The 8,379-nt window shown below is 41.7% G+C and overlaps 1 non-coding gene across 1 annotated transcript; it reads left to right on the top strand.

Moving 5' to 3' along the window:
* The first annotated feature begins 8,021 nt into the window (after nt 1-8,021).
* Nucleotides 8,022-8,127, top strand: LOC122039149. The gene has a single exon (XR_006128041.1). It is a non-coding gene; the product is annotated as a small nucleolar RNA R71 (small nucleolar RNA).
* Nucleotides 8,128-8,379: the final 252 nt, after the last annotated feature.

Here is an 8,379-nt window from a genome sequence, read left to right as displayed (position 1 = left end):
GCTGTTATTGTAGGCGAACACTACCAATGGTAAATGGTCCTCCCAACTGCCTCCAAAATCCAATACACAAGACCTCAGCAAGTCCTCTAGAGTCTAAATGGTCCACTCTGACTGCCCATCTGTCTACAGATGGAAAGCTGTACTGAAACGGAGCTGAGTGCCCAAGGCCTGCTGCAGACTCTACCAGAATCGAGACGTGAACCGAGGGTCTCTATCCGAAATAATAGTCAAAGGAACACCATGTAATCTGATGATCTCTCGGTAATACATATCTGCCAATCGATCCAAGGAATCAGTCTTCCAGATCGCTAAGAAGTGAGTGGATTTGGTTAATCGATTAACGATTACCCAAATCGTGTCATGGCCTCGTCGTGTCCTCGGCAAACCCACCACAAAGTTCATGGTAATGTGTTCCCATTTCCATTCAGGAATAGGAATCCGCTGAAGTAATCCAGCAGGTCTCTGGTGCTCAGCCTTCACCTGCTGACAAACAAGACATCTAGCTACAAATTCTGTGATGTCTTTCTTCATACCGTTCCACCAGTAGGAACGCCTCAAATCTCGATACATGCGGGTCCCACCTAGGTGGATCCTAAATCGAGAGCGGGTAAATCGGGTGAGACCGGGTGAGACTGAGGTACACAAAATTTACCTCGGAAGTATATAATACCCTCCTCATCTCGGGTAAACTCAGTCTGCTGTCCGAAAGCTATCTGGCTACCAATGAACTGAAAATGTTGATTACCAGCCTGGGCCTCTCGAATCCTCGTCTTGATCGACGACTGAGCAACCATGGTAACCAGAATAGCCTGCTCTGTCTGTCCCTGCTCCTCAAGGCCTAACTCAGGGAAACGCTGAATCAAGTCTGTGACTGAAGCCCGGTGGCAAGCCAAAGTCCCCCTGGGCTTCCTGCTGAGTGCATCGGCAACCACATTAGCTTTCCCTGGGTGATAGCTAATGGTACAGTCATAATCCTTCAGGAACTCCATCCATCTCCTCTGTCGGAGATTGAGTTCCTTCTAAGTGAAAATATATTTAAGGCTCTTATGATCTGTAAGAATCTCAAAGGTAATGTCATACAGATGATGCCGCCAAATCTTCAAAGCAAAGATGATGATGGCTAGCTCCAAATCATGTACTAGGTAGTTCTTCTCATGCTCCTTCAACTAACGAGAAGCATAGGATACTACCTTGTCGTGCTACATCAGAACAACGCCCAAACCTTGAAAAGATGCATCGGTATCAGAGTGGCGTAGCGGAAGCATGGTGGGCCCATAACCCACAGGTCCCAAGATCGTAACTTGGCTCTGATACCAAATAAATTGGTATCAGATTATTTCGAAAATCCAACACACAAAACTCGACTCGCCAAAATATAATACAAAAACCAAACCTGGCTCTGATACCAAATAAATTGTTATGCCCTAGGTAGTCCCTGCCAGAAGAAATTTCTGCAGCATCTCCCCTGTATGGGTGACAATCTGAAACTTACTACATCATCCAGATACCTCGGCCAACACGGCCGGAATATACATATATAAAAATAAGCAATCACCATGCAGTTTAATAGTAAAACTATACTAATGTAACGATAAAGAAAAGCCATTTCAAAAATCCTACTCATCTACACTCATAAAGCTCAAAACAGATATCCTACTCCACTACACCCATAAAACACAAACAACAATGAACTCACCTCTTCTGCCATCCAGGCAGGCATGTAGTAAAACATATCCAATAAAAATCCATCAACAATAAAATAAGCCATACAATATCCATAAAGAAAAACTAGTACAAGTCCAGATAGTGCAATAAGAAATAAAACTAAAAGACCCAATAAAAATATCATTGCGATCTACAGGGGACTAGCGACTAGAACTCCTTCGGGCAGCCTCAACCTAAAAATAGTAAATATCCACGGGGTGAGTCAACTCCTCAGCGGGTAATATTGACATGCATAGTAAGAAAATAACAACTAGCACTAATCATGCGTACAGTCTCCTGATATAAGAATGATAAATGCAACTGAAATAAACAGGAGAAAATTGTACTAACCAGGACTTGGTGTATGGATAATAACCGAGAGGTATAGAAATCCTATATACATGTAAAACAAATGCATCAATCCAATATACAACATACAAGTGCAGCAAACACAAGCAATAAATGCATCAATGCGTATGATGCTAATGACATGTCCTGGTCACCCCTACTCTCCAGTCAGCCATCTCACACACGATGGTGAGACCGAGTGGGTAGGGTTGTGACAACCGTGCACTCTGCCATCACTGCTCCTGATGATTGACCGAGTGGACAGGATGTTGTCGGAGTACACCTATCCTCCTACCCTAAATCATAAGTGGGGGAGCTCAATGCTCTCATCTCCCTGAGCAAGTCCAGAGGAGGGATCCCTGTCCTACTACAGCGCTGCATCACACTACCCATGAGTGGACCAACAGAGCCCTTGACAGAGCACCTGCTGCAACACACCCTGACTGATAAGAACCACTAACCCATGAGTGGTTATGCGTGCATATACATGTAACTGGCGATGTGCTCAAAAATAATGGAGCCGACTATCATGCAGTATGCAATCATGCGAGATGATGCATGACACTAAGCATGGCAATATCCTAAACCTATCCATATATATAAAATGTGTACCCTAACATCAATGGATCAAATTCGAAGATCTAAGGTACACAGGTAAGGTATGATAAAAACCTAGTCCGATATATCAAAAGCCATGGTATGTCATTACCTCTATGATCATAAGTAATCCGAAGGGTATAAACATGAACGCTAAACAGGTAACAATCAAAGCATGCTCAGGTAATAGATAATGACATACGGATGCAGATATAAACATAACTATTACTCTTTGTTAAAATCTACTATGCATATCAAATGACCATATCAAAAGATAAGTCAAGGTACCTGCCTCTAATAGAAAGGTCCAATCTAGTAATCGAGATACTCGTCTTGCGTCAAAGTCCTGTACCAATTAATGTGTATATTTTATTTTCCTAAATCTAAATAAGTAGCTAAATAAAATCTCTAACACTAAATTAGGGCAAAACCCTAATCAACACATAAACAACTAATTTTCTTCCGACATCAAACCAAGTCTACACACTTACCCTAATCTGAAACCTCAGTCGGTGATCCACAGCCAGAGACAACTTGCTACTAGTAAACCTGATCGAACGAGGTAAATGGTGCTGCCCTCTAAATCAAATACCGTTCAACATCAAACACCACTGATCTTTAGGTTCTGTCTGTATCGCCAACACCTGCATTTTAGTGTCCAGATCAGAATGAACTCAAGAATCATCACAGCTAACAACCACCTAATCCCATAACAATCTGTGCACCTTACCTACTCGATATTCCCTCTGCCGGTGATTGGTGGCGAAGATGGAAGACCCGATGGTGAGGTCTAGGGCACGGGTGAAGCAACTAGGGCTTGGATCATTGCCTCTGGCTGAAAGCCCACTCGTGCAAGGGTGGTGATGGACCAAGTCTAGGGCACAGGAGCGTTGCTGCTTGGCATGAGGAGGAAGGGATGCTTCGACCGGTGCCTAGAGACCAAACCTAGGGTTCGGTTGGCCGATCGACTCCCTACGGCGTCGGTGTTGGGGAAAAGAGAAGAAAGGTGGAGGCTCGGCACAGAACCTCTCCTTGGCCGAAGGTGACTCTGAGGGAGGAAGAAACCTGGCCGACGATAAGAAGAGAGGAGATGGGTCGGCGGCAGGATCTTAGGGTATAGGTGAGGAGCGGTGCGATAGGGAAGAAGAGAAATGGAGAAGATGAAGAAGTGTCTGGCACGACTTTGTACTCTCGAGGAAGAAGGAAATCGCCCCGTGCGGTTAGGGCACGACGTCGGGCGGGGAAGAAAACTCGGGCACGCGGGGAAGAAAACGGAAAAAATGAAATAAAATAAAAAGAAAATAAAAAGGAAAGGAAAAGGAAAAATCCAACTTTTCCTCGTTAAATGGGGTAGGCCAAACAGGCTTTCCCGGGGCCCAATATTATCCCCATAAACGAAGTCATACGGTCTCCGAAAAATTCCTAGAAAATTTCTAAAAAATTTGAAAAATTCCCTTATTGTTATCCACCATTTTTTGATATTTTACATTGGAACCCAAGGTAAATCGTTCCAATGTATCATTTAGTTCCTTGACTTGAGTTTTTAGGCTGAAATTTTCTTCCTCAAGCTCTTGGACATGAGTTGAAGTTCCAGTCTAAACTGATTCTGTTAAGGAGCTTGGGATGGCCACTTCCTTGAGGGCTTTGACCTCCTCTTGGAGTGACTTAACCCGGAGGTTGGACTTGACTAATTTTCTTGACAAGTAAGAAATCAAATTATGTGATCTAATTAAAGAAATGCTTATATTGGTTTGGGAACCTTCTGAACTGGATACGGATCCGTGGCTTCACTCGGACTCAGCTTCTAATTCTATATCGGACTCAGATTTGATGACTTGCTCTCAGGCCAGAAGTGTGAGGAAATTTGTTTGTTCAAGATCTTCATCGGAGTCTTCCGATGATGATTCATCCCATGTTGCTTGTAGCGCCTTCTTCCTTCATTGCTTCTTCGCTTCCTTCTGATTTGGACAATTTGCCTTGATGTATCCCTTTTTATTGCAGCCATAGCAGGTGACTTCAACCTTTGTTTTAGAGCTTGGGCTCAGTTGCATTTTCTTTGACTGGATCATCTTTTTGATCTCCCGTTTTGTAAACCCATTTTTTTCTTGCATAGATTTCGCATAAGATTGACGAGCTCGGCGGTGATCTCCTCGTCGTCTTCTAAGTCTGATTCGTCTTCGAGCTTAGGTTCGATTCAGCGCTTGACTTTTGGTTTCTTTGTCTTATTTGCACCTGCAACAAAAGCAATACTTTTCTCGACTGAGGGTGTATTAGTCTGTTCATGTAATTCAAATTCTGAAAATAATTCATCAAGCCTAATTGAGAAAAGGTTCTTGGAGACTTTGTAAGCATCTATCATGGATGCCCACAAAGTGTCCCTTAGAAATGCATTTAATGCATACCTGATGACATCGCGATTCTCCAGCTTTTGACCGATTGCGTGGAGACCATTCAGAAGGTCCTGGATCCAAGCGTGAAGTTGTCTTGCCGATTCTCCATCCTGCATTTTTTTATGTTATATAGTTTATTTAAAATTAAATCCCTTTTGCTTACCTTAGTATCGGAGGTCCCTTCATGTAGCTTGATTAGCTTTTCCCACAGATCTTTGGCGCTTGAGAATGGGCTGACTCGGTTCAATTCTTCTTTAGTTAAGCCGCATTGAAGAGTGCATGTTGCTTTGGCGCCGGCTTAGATCTTCTTTATCAGGCTTGCATCCCAGTTCTCACATGATATTGGTTTTCCAACACCGTCGAGTGGGAGTGTGAGGCCGGTTTGAATGATCATCCACATCTCGACTTGCATTTTGAGGTGGTACTCCATTCACCCCTTCCAGTAACTAAAATTCTCGCTGGAGAAAAGAGACGGGCGTGCTGTGCTATAACCTTCTTGGTGGGTCATTGCTAAAAAGAAATCTAGCACAACAAAAAAAAAAAAAACAAAACCCAATGTTACAGACTTGGTCTTGGATTAGTAGTGAGGGAGAAAAATAAAAATAGTAATTTATTAATTTCGAGAAAAAATAATAAAATATTAGTAAAAGAAAATTATTATTAATTTTGTTAAATGCAATATTTTGTCAACACTAACCACTCATGAAAAAATGAAAACAATTTTTTTAAAAATAATTTTGGAGGGAAAAAATGAAAGGCGTAAGAAGATTTTAAAAATAAAAATGATATATAATTTTCTTTCAAAAAGAACCCCCTTTGCTCGATTGGTGGTTTTACCAATTCAGAGCGGCCTAGCTCTGATACCAATTGTAGGATCGTTGCACTAGAGGGGGTGAATAACGCTCAATTTAAAACTAAACTCGGAGATAGGCTGCGGAATAAAGACACAGCAAAATAATTACAAACACCAAGAGTTACTTGGTTCGGAGCCTCTGGCGACTCCTACACCAAGGCCCGCACGTGAGAGTGATTTCGATGGGCAATCACTAATCAATCGAAAGAAGTACAAGTACAATAATTGATTGCAAGTAATTATAAGACTTAAAGAATACCAACGACTCAGAAATAAAGATCTTCAGCACAGTGGTCGTCGAGACAGCTTTTGAGCATCGAGGAAGCGTTTTCACAGTAGCGCGAAGAAGGGAAAGTTTCTTGGAATGTTGTTGTTTTGCATCTAGTTGAGATAGCCTTATATAGCTTGCTGAAGGCGCCTTCAGCCTCTATGGAAGGCGCCTCCAGCAGGGATACTTATCCCTTCCGCATTGGAGTCGATAGCTTCCGTGGCTTGCGCTATTTATCCATTTGAAAGGGCCTTAAAGCTCCATGGAAGGTGCCTTCCATCTAGCATCCAAGGCACCTTCAAGCTCCTTGAAGGCACCTTCGCGCCTTGCTACGTGGAGCCTTCGCCTAAAGCACCCAAGGCACCTCCAACAACCCCAGAGGTGCCTCGAACACTGTTCATCCAAGCCTTTTAAGTCCTTTTCGCTCCCTACAAGATACGTTAGTCCAAATATCAAACATACCCTGTAAAATAGAGTTAGCATAATAAAATATGAAATAATAAATTATTTTGATAGTCTCCGGATTGTACAGTTTTGACTTTGAGTTTTGCTGAAACTCTAGGTCTAACCGACGCCTACTGTTCGCTCATTGGGGAACACATCGTCACCTACTCCTCTAAGGAGAGTTTACCTTTTGCCAGATCAGTCCTCCAAATCGACTGGAATTTTGCTCAGTGTCCTAGTCTTCAGGACTTTTTCGCTGGACGTTCGATCCCCGACCCGTCCAGTCTTTCACCTGATTCACGACCACCAAGATTTTCATCTAAAGTCTCTAGGGTTTCACCCAAAGTACTCGACCCATCAAGACATTCCACCTAGGGTTACCATCCCCTAGGGTTTTCACCTGCCTAATCGTAGCTAGGACATTTGTCTAAGAACACTTAGGACTTTCCTGCAAACTCATTCAAACTTGTTAGACAACAAGTAACCTTAACTTTGAACTCTTTATCATTATTCAAACATATGTTTGATCGTCTGATGCTTCCCGTACTAACATTCTCCATCTCCTCTTAAGTGCCATTAATGTGAAAGGAGGATGGAGATGACTCTCCATTAAATTCAACTCCCTTATCTTTAGTGGTCACTTGGGGTTCTCCCAAGATCCATCTATTCCTTAGCTCAATTATATTACAATATTCAATAGGATTAGCTCATATTTTCCTAGAAAAGACCCTTGTGTTCTTGAAGAAGAACTCACCACTTGCACTACCTGATTATGAAACACCTTCACATGTTTTTCAACTTTTTCCATCCTTACATTAAGTTTCTTGATATCATTCTTCATTTCTAGTTGTGTGGATCATATTTCCTCAAGTAACTTTTCAATTCTAGAGGGTTGGTTGTTCAGCTGATATCCAAATGATTGCTTTTGGTCTTGATTGTTTCTATAAGAGAAATTTGGATGACTCCTCCATCCAAGATTGTAAGTGTTGGAATACGGATTATTAGATCTTGTGTTGAAGTTGCCTATTACATCAACTTGTTCAATTTGAGCCAACTATGCAGTGATGGCTCCAAGTGGGTAGACTTCCTTCATGTGTTTAGTGTCTCCACACACTTCGCAAGTTGTGACCATGGCATTCACCGGATTGGCATTCATTAAATCAAATTTCTTAGTTTGGCATCCATCTTTGTAGAGATGAAGTTCAATGCATCCACATCATATTTTCCAGATATTTTAATTGGATTTCCACTTCGGTCTGATGCCTACTAATGGTAATTGAGTGTTACACTTTTAATGATTTCCTTTGCTTTAACAAGGCCTTTGTTAATCAATGCTCCACTAGTTGCAGAGTCTCAGGATACTTTGGTTTGATAGTTGATCCCCTTGTAGAAGGTGTGTTTCACTAACCACTTTTCTAATTTATGGTGAGGGTATAATTTGAGTATCCCCTTGAATCTGTCTCAAGCTTCATATAAAGATTCCCCCTTATTCTATTTGAAGCTTGCAATGAGATTTCTTAGGTGAGTTGTTTTGCTTAGAGGAAAGAATTCTCCAAGAACACTTGTTCACATTGCTCCCAAGAGGTAATGTTATTTGTAAGTAAAGAATTGAGCAAAACCTTTGCTCTATCCCTCAAAGAGAATCCAATAATATCAATATAACTACCTTGGGAGGAACTCTATTCATCTTTATTGCACTGTAAATTTCATAAAAAAAAATTCTAAGTGTTGATTTAAATCTTTTATTGGTCCTCCCAAAAATTAGTTATATTGTA

Source organism: Zingiber officinale, chromosome 1A, assembly GCF_018446385.1.
Source record: "Zingiber officinale cultivar Zhangliang chromosome 1A, Zo_v1.1, whole genome shotgun sequence".
NCBI lineage: Eukaryota > Viridiplantae > Streptophyta > Magnoliopsida > Zingiberales > Zingiberaceae > Zingiber > Zingiber officinale.
Note: the sequence above shows the minus strand (reverse complement) of the source record. Positions and strands in the feature narration are given on the sequence as shown.